Source organism: Callorhinchus milii, unplaced genomic scaffold (assembly GCF_018977255.1).
Source record: "Callorhinchus milii isolate IMCB2004 unplaced genomic scaffold, IMCB_Cmil_1.0 Scaffold27, whole genome shotgun sequence".
NCBI lineage: Eukaryota > Metazoa > Chordata > Chondrichthyes > Chimaeriformes > Callorhinchidae > Callorhinchus > Callorhinchus milii.
The window spans coordinates 4653173-4661689 of record NW_024704768.1 but is presented as its reverse complement, the minus strand read 5'-3'; positions in this window follow the sequence as shown (position 1 = coordinate 4661689).

The window sequence follows — 8517 nt, the reverse complement described above, 5'->3', positions numbered from 1 at the left end:
TTTACCCAGCAGTAAGCAGGAACCCGGTTGTTAGTCGATTGGTGGATCGCTTTCCCTGGGGTAATAATCCGTCCCCCCCCACCCACCCCTCAAAAGATATAATAAAGATTTAGTCACTCAATCCACGACTGTTTGTGGGGACGCTGCTGAGGGCAATTGGCTGCCGCGTTTCACCCACAAAATTCACTCCGGTGTATCCTGTGAAGCGCTTTGAGATGTTCTCAATGACGTGTTAAGTCGCTATGTCAGACGTGAGGATTATTATGATCTATATGTATATGTGCAACTCAGTGCGTGTGGGTATGTCGAGGCTTGAACCCACAGCAGCAATAGTAGCAATAATAATAACCACAACAATAATAATAATTGATTTGAAGTGATTTGAAGGTGAGTTTGAGGACCTTGAAATGGATCAGTTCCTCATCAGGGAGCCTGGCAAGGACTGGAGTGATGGGAGTGCGGAGTTTGGAGCCAATGAAGTTATAGATATGGTCAGATTACCCTATAAACCTATATAAATCAGGCTGACAAACTCATGATGAATTTACAGGCATCTTGTGGTGCCGACTGGGGGGATTGCCGTTGACAGACTGTTGTATCTGATGAAGTGTCTTCTTCTGTCTCAATCAGCACAAAGCAGATACAGACAGCCAAGATTTATTATTATCATTTATTTTTGAAGGGAATATTACTATGGATTAAGTGACCACATAGTCATTTATTTTTGGAGGGATTATTCAAATCCGCCAATACCTCTCCCCAAAAGCCGCTGAAACCCCGGTCCATGCCTTTGTCACCTCTCGGCTGGACTACTCCAACCCCCTCCTCACCGGTCTCCCCTCCACTGCCATCCATAAAATCCAAATCATTCAAAACTCTGCCGCCCGCATTTTCACCCGCACCAAACCCCGATCCCCCCCAGTCCTGGCCAGACTGCACTGACTCCTGTCCCAGAGAGGATCGACTTCAAGATCCTCACCCTTGTCTTCAAATCCCTCCACTCCTCTGCACCCCCCGACCTCTCTGACCTCCTCTCTCCTCAAAACAGCACCCGTTGCCTTCGCTCCCGGGTCTGGCCTCCTCCTCGTCCCCCGAGTCCTCTGCTCCACCCTCGGTGGCCGTGCCTTCAGCCACTCTGGAACTGCCTTCGTCTCGCTCTCTCCCTTCCCATTTTCAGGCATCTGCTGAAGACCTTCCTCTTCGACCGCACCGTTGGTCACCTTCCCCCCCCACCACTTCCTCCCCCTCCCCTTCCCCCCGGCTCGGCCCCGGGATCCGTTACTGTGAAGCGCTCTGAGATGCCGTCCGGCATGGAGGGCGCTATATAAACCCAAGTTGTTGTTGTTGTTCTTGTTGTTGTTGAAGGTGGAATGCCAGTAGTTAAAGCGCTCAACCTCGGGAACGAGAGGACCGAGGTTCGATTCCCGGCCGAGCAGATCAGGGCAAAACCTTTAGCAAGTTTCCTTACTTCGCACGTACGTCTCTGTTTACCGAGCAGTAAGGAGGAGCCGGGTATTTAATACAGTGACTTATCCCACCGACAAACCGTCTCAATGTGCTCCACAGGATTTTACCGCAAAGTGTAGTGACTGTGTATTATGTAGGCCAACACGGCAGCCAATCTGGGCACAGCAGTGTCTCACAAACAGTCGGGGACTGAAGTGACCAATTTATTATTATTATTGTTATTTATTTTTGAAGGGAATATTACTGTGGATTAAGTGGCCACATATTCATTTATTTTTGGAGGAATTATTGCCACCGGAAAGCGATCCCCCAACAACTGTGTTCCTACTTACTGCTGGTGCGTGTGTGCGTGTGTGTGTGCGTGTGGGTGGAGTAATGAAATTTGGTAACAGGTTGCTGTGGGAAAGCTTCCTAGTTTGGTCATCTATCAGGGCGAGTTTAACAAGGGCAGGGATGTGGCGAGGTGCGAGAGGAATTTAGCCGTGGCAGATAAATGCACCCGTTTACGCCAACTGCGTTCTGATCTTCCAGAAGTTAAGGATTAACAGGTGTAATTAAAGTGTATGTTTGAGTGCGTGCAATAAATCACGTTGGCTTTCGGATTTCAGCACACACACACACATACACACTTCCAGACCACCCAAACAAGAGAGGGGACATGAAACCCACATCCGCGCCCCCCCCACCCCACCACCACCCCCCACCCCCCCCACCACCCCACCACCACCCCCGCCAGGCAACCATCAGTGGAATTTTGCAGCACGATTTTCCACCGCATGAATTTCTGTCCCACGCCTCCTGCCTTTTAACGAATGAGTCAAGCTTTCAGTATCCCTTTGTAATTCAAATAGCGGTACAAAAAAAATGATGATTAATTTGGAAGCGCGTTGGCCTGGCTTGAAAAGCTGTTTGACTAATTTCCATTGTTTTGCAACAATCCCTGAACACGATAAAGCTCTTGTGCTTGAGGCTCTACTCGGGCTGTTCGACAAGAGAAGGGAGTTTCCCCCTGTCCCGCAATTAAAAGAAAATTGGTCGCTCGACCCACGGCTGTTTGTGGGGACGTTCACCCTCAAAATATATTCAGTCAATTCACTTTGTCACAGGGTCTCCTGCGAAGCGCTTTGAGACGTCTCGAAGACTTGATGAGGCGCTTGGGTCAAATGCCAGGATTATTATTATTATTGTTATTATTATTATTAGCGCGACGTTGCCTCGGGCAAAATGGACTGCCGCGTCGGTGAATAAAACTGGCGATTCTCAGGGATGATTCAGAATAAAAGACAAAAATGCAGAAGGAGCACTCGCGTCACGGTACATTCTAGAAGTTTCCAGGGAGATGAAGCAGGCGGCAGTGTCAACCCACACACACACACACACACACACAGAGAGAGAGCGCCAGACAATTTGGTGTAATTGTCGGGATTGCGAAAGAGGGCTTCTCCTCTGTAACTGCGTCACGTACATTCCTCAATTATACCATTGTACATTGTTGGACAGAAATGATACTCTTTCTCGCACAGAAACCTCTATTCTCTTCCTCCTCTGGTCAGATTATGTGCTGGTGTCTTCTCTGTCCCTCAATGGTAGCATTGTTCAGCCTCGATCTCCCTCTCTCTCTCTCTCTCTCTCTCTCAAACACACACTCACACACAACCCGAGTTGAAGCTTACGTTAAAGAGCTTTGACCGAAGAGAGGGAAAAAATGGCTCACGGATATATACACACACACACACACACACAAGACAGTGTAACCCAACCCTTTATGGCTGAGCTAATGGCTGAATGTTCTCGCCCGGCCCGCCAAAATATCCTCAGATCCCAATCTGCAAAGAATTCCCAATCCAACTTCTTGAGATGAATGATGAATTAATGATGAATGAATGAATGAGCTCTTTATTGCAGCTTCGTTTATTAATGACCGTACAGAACAGAGCTGTTTTTCTCTGTGTTTCTCACCCCTGCTCGCTAGCCTCCCACATCCATCTACACTCCTGCCCTGAGTCCGGAGACAAGTTACTTAGCTGCTTAGCTGGTAGCAGAGTGCTGCAGCTCAGGGATTAAAGCACTCACCTCGCAAGCGAGAGACCTGGGTTCGATTCCCGTGGCAGGGCGACACGTTGGACAAGTTTCTTTACTCTGTGCGCCTCTTGTTTATCTAGCAGTTGGTACCAACCTGGTTGTGAGTCGATTGGCAGATCGCTTTTCCGTGGGGTAATAATTCCTTAAAAAAAAGTAATAATTTAGTCACTTCAATCCACGGCTGTTTTGTGTGGACGCTGCTGTGCGCAATTGGCTGCTGCGTTTCCACGTCACATTATATCCTGTGAAGCGCTTCGAGGCGTCTCGAAGACGTGATAGGGCGCTGTATTTAAATGCAAGTATTATTATTATTAGTTTGAAGTTAGAAGTTCCTGGGTTACTTCATAGAATCTTACCACACAGAAGGAGCCCATTCGGTCCATGCAGCCTGTGCCGGCTCTTTGGAAGAGCCACCAACTAGTCCCACTCACTCCCTCCGCTCTTATCCAATATCCTATCAATTTTTCCTTTTCAAGTCCCTATCCAATTTGCTTTTGGAAGTTGAGAGATGGACTGAACCATTTCATTGTGATAGAGTAATAGGGTAAACAGAGTCGCGCGCTTGTGTATGTGTTTGGGGAGCAAGGAAACTTGCCTCGGGCTTCGCCCTGTCCTGACCCGCCCAGGATCCTCTCGCTTGCGAGGCGAGGGCTCTAACCCCTGAGCTATGGGGGGAACACCACAATAGTAATTCTGAGTGTTGGTTCTATGGTCTGGGGTTGAGTGCTGAAGCTCTGGGTATCGGTCGGCCTGATTTAAAAGGGCGATTATATAAAACCGTCAGCCTCCTTTTCAGTGTTTCTGTTGATGGCTTTAGCATTATCAGATTCCAGACTGGTATGTGTTCAGGATCGTGTTGATCAGTACAACATGTTGCCATGTCCCATCCGAACGCTGATACAGCACTTCACGCTGAAAGCTCAGCATTCACTCAGCGGTGACCTGGACATTGCCTTTGGCTGCTGTCACCATCGCTCCAACCTTGTGGCTTTGGGAACATAGGAACATAGAAACAGCAGGAGGCCATTCAGCCCCTCGAGCCTGTTCCGCCATTCTATTCGATCATAGCTGATCTGTACCTCAACTCCAATTACCCGCCTTTGCTCCGTATCCCTCAATCCCAGGTGATTGGATCCAGCCAGAATCCACAGCCTTTTGGGGGAGGGAGCGAGAGAGAGAGAGAGAGAGAGAGGTGGGGGAGTGGGAGTGGGAGAGTGAGGGAGGGAGAGAGAGAGAGTTCCAGATTCCCATTCACCTTTGAAAACTGCCTCCTAATTTCCCTCCTAAATGGCCCGTCACACCAGTCCTCCCCAGGCTCCACTGCCTCCCTATCGCACACACTAAACCTGCAGAGTGGAGTGGAGGCGACTGGAGAATCATTCCCCACTCCGCTCAACTGACACCTTTCCTTTACTGTAAAATCCCCCCCGAAGCGCTTCGAGGCGTTCCGATGACGTAATAAGGCATCAATGGCCAAGAGTATAATTGAATCTCAAGTTACTGAGAGCCGGGGATGAAAGGCGAGAGATCCAAAGGGACTTGCCTGAATTCCTCACCATTTACCTCTGTTTCTACACCTGTTATTTGTTGACTTGTATCTCTTTATAGATCTGAAAGCGTGACTGTACATCAGGCCTGAAAATCGCTGAAATGATTGTACAATTGGCCCTCTATCAAACATCTAAATTCAGCTTTAAATATAGCCACCATTTATAAGATTACATTTCAACATCTCTTGCCCACATCCATCTAACGGGCTTCTTAAAGGTAACCCTCACGCGTTCCGTTTGTTCCGAATCTATAGGAAGTATAAGAGATTAAAGTGGAGAGGAAATACCTTCTCCATTGTGTGTCAGCCCGGCTCAGTGTGTGTCAGCCCGGCTCAGTGTGTGTCAGCCCGGCTCAGTGGGTGTCAGCCCGGCTCAGTGTGTGTCAGCCCGGCTCAGTGTGTGTCAGTCCGGCTCAGTGTGTGTCAGCCCGGCTCAGTGTGTGTTAGCCCGGCTCAATCGGTAACTCTCTCTCTCTCTCTCTCTCTCTCTCGCCTCTGAGCCAGAAGGCTGTGGGTTCGCGCTGCCTCCATATCAGGACATGGAATCACATCATCTAAGGTGATGCTCGAAAAGCAGAGTCGTTGCATTGCTGGAGACGACGAGGCGTTAAAAATTGTCTGCCCTCGTCTGTGGCCATTGAAGGTCTCTCTATCTCTCTCTCTCTCTCTCTCCCGGTGACCTGGCCAACAGTCCCCCAAATTAAATCGTCGGTAATCCAACACTGAAGAGGAACATTGGGAGGGGATTTCTGCCTCCTGGTGGCCATTTCCCTCAGCCCCAAATTAACGCAAGACTACACATATTTAAGATTACATTTGTATATTTGGTATTTTTATTTGATTCAGTGCCTTTCACATTGGGAGGGGGTCCTAGAGGCGCTTACACGAAAATGCTCAGTGAGGGGTTGGGGCGGGGGGGTAGAACTGTGGTGGGGAAAGTGGCTGAAAGTGCAGTCAAGGAGGAAGGTCTTAAATTTAAAGAGCTTAAATAATAATAATAATGATAATAGTTATAAATTGGTCACCTCAATCCACGGCTGTTTGTGGGGAACGTCGCTGTGCGTAATTGGCTGCCGCGTTTCACCCACAAAATACACAGTCACTACTCTTTACAGCGTGTCCTGTGAAGCGCTTTGAGACGTCTCGATGACTTGATAAGGCGCCGGGTCAAATACAAGGATTATTGTTGTTATTAAATGGAGGCAGAGAGCAAGGCCGTGGCACTCAGACTCTGCCGCCCACATACTGACCCTAAACAAACTCCGTCCCCACATCTCCCCGGCTCTGGCCCAGGCTCCACTGGCGCCCCATCACCCAACTCATCGACATCAAGATCTTCTCACTCTCGTGTTCAAATCCCTTCACTCTCTGGCCGCTCCCTCCCTCCCTCCCTCCCTGACCCCTTCCCTCCCCAATCCACCACCCGGTCAGCGCCTCCGCTCGACTGGCCCTGGGCTCCTGCTCGTCCCCTCGCACCCCCCGCCCCACCATTGGAGGTCGCGCTTTCAGTCACTGCGCCCCGAAACTCCGGAACACTCTCCCTCAATTCTTTCTGCCTCGCCCCCTCTCTCCCCCTTTTCAAGTCCCGCTTGAAAACCTTGTTTACAGCCGCCTCCTCCCCCCCTCCCTCCTTCCCCCACCACCCCACCCGGCTTGGAGTCAGGCTCCTCCACTGTTAAGCGCTCTGAAACGCTGTATAAGTAAGTGCAAGTTGTTTTTGTTGTTGTTGTTGGTGTGTGTCAGGGGTGGGGGGGTGGGGTGAGGTTGAGGGCCTGCGTCACAATGGGAAACTTGCGGACAAAGTGGTTGACTTTGACCTCGGCTGGAATCCCGCCTGTACAGAGAAGGGTTTCAATCGCCCACTTCCCGGCCTGAATGGGCTCGAGCAACAATCTCCATCGGAGGCTCCGACTTTACTTACGCACACAAACACAGCGGAGACCCAACGAGCGTGAGGACTCGGGACAAAGCTCCTTGTTTTAGCCCAACCCAAAGCCATCCATCGCCCTGGAAACACAGAGCAAACACGTGGACTGTTGCTTTTGTCCATTATGCTTTGGGGTTACCCAGCGCCAAATGGAAAGAGAGACGGAGAGAGAGAGAGGGGGGAGGAGGGGGCTGGTTTTGTCATGGAAACCAATAACAATATCCCTTCATTGTGTCATCCTGGCACAGTGGTAGCACTCTCTCTCTTTCTCTCTCTCGCCTCTGAGTCAAAAGGTTGTGGGTTCAAGCCCCCCCTACGTCAGGACTTGGAATCACATCATCTAATCTGATGCTCCAATGCAGCGCTGAGGAGGGGGACACTGTCCTTTGGATGAGGCGTTAAACCTCACTGTGTCTGTGCCCTGTTCAGGTGGACGTTAAAGTTCCCGCGGGGCTGCTCGAAAGGAGAAGGGAATTTCTCCCTCTCTCTCTCTCTCTCTCTCTCTCTCCCGGTGTTCTTGGTCAACAATCCCTCAAATAAAATTGGTCACTCGCTCCACGGCTGTTTGTGGGGACGCTGCTGTGCGCAATTGGCTGCCACGTTTCACCCACAAAAAATACCCAGTCAATTCACTTTGTGAAGCGCTTTGAGACGTCTGGAGGATATGACGAGGCTCTGTGTCAAGTGCGAGGAGGTATTATTATTATTAATAAGAGAACAAATCAGTTCAACAATTCTACTGTTACATAAGTTGATCGTTTGAACAGATTGGTTGCATGACTGTGCGTCTTGATCCTCTCGCTTCTCAGCCCTTTCTTAACCAAACCTTAACAGTTGGATGTCACATAGCAAACCGAGGCCTTAGGTTTAGCTGTGAGTTGGCTTGAACCAGAATTTAGTGACTGATCATGATCAGTCAGTATTAATGCTGGGTCAGATGCTAGCCCCACATTGGACTTGGATCTGTTGACAGCACTGAGAGATGAGACGTTCAACCAAAGTCTATTGAGGTGAATATCAAATATCTCACTGGAAGTTTCCTTACACCACACAAACACACTTACGTCTCTGTTTAAGTGGGAACCCGATTGGGGGATCGCTTTTCCTGGGGTAAGAATCCCTTCAAAAACATTAATAAAATAATAATAATTTGGTCACTCGATCCAGGACTGTATGTGGGAACGCTGCTGTGCGCAATTGGCTGCCATGTTTCGCCCACAAAATACCCAGTCACTACACTTTACAATGCAGTACTGTGTTCAGCGCCTTGGGACGTCCTCCCGACGTGAAAGGCGCTATACAAATGTAATCTTATTGTTGTTGTATCCTGTGAAGAGCTTTGAGACGTCTCGACGACATGATAAAGCGAGATTTCAAATGCAAAGAGTATTATTGTTATCATTATTATTGTTATTACGGGTTTACTTTTTCAATCTGGTTTAGAAATTTGTACACCTGTGTTTGGATCGAGGTCCAATCCAGCTTCGTATTC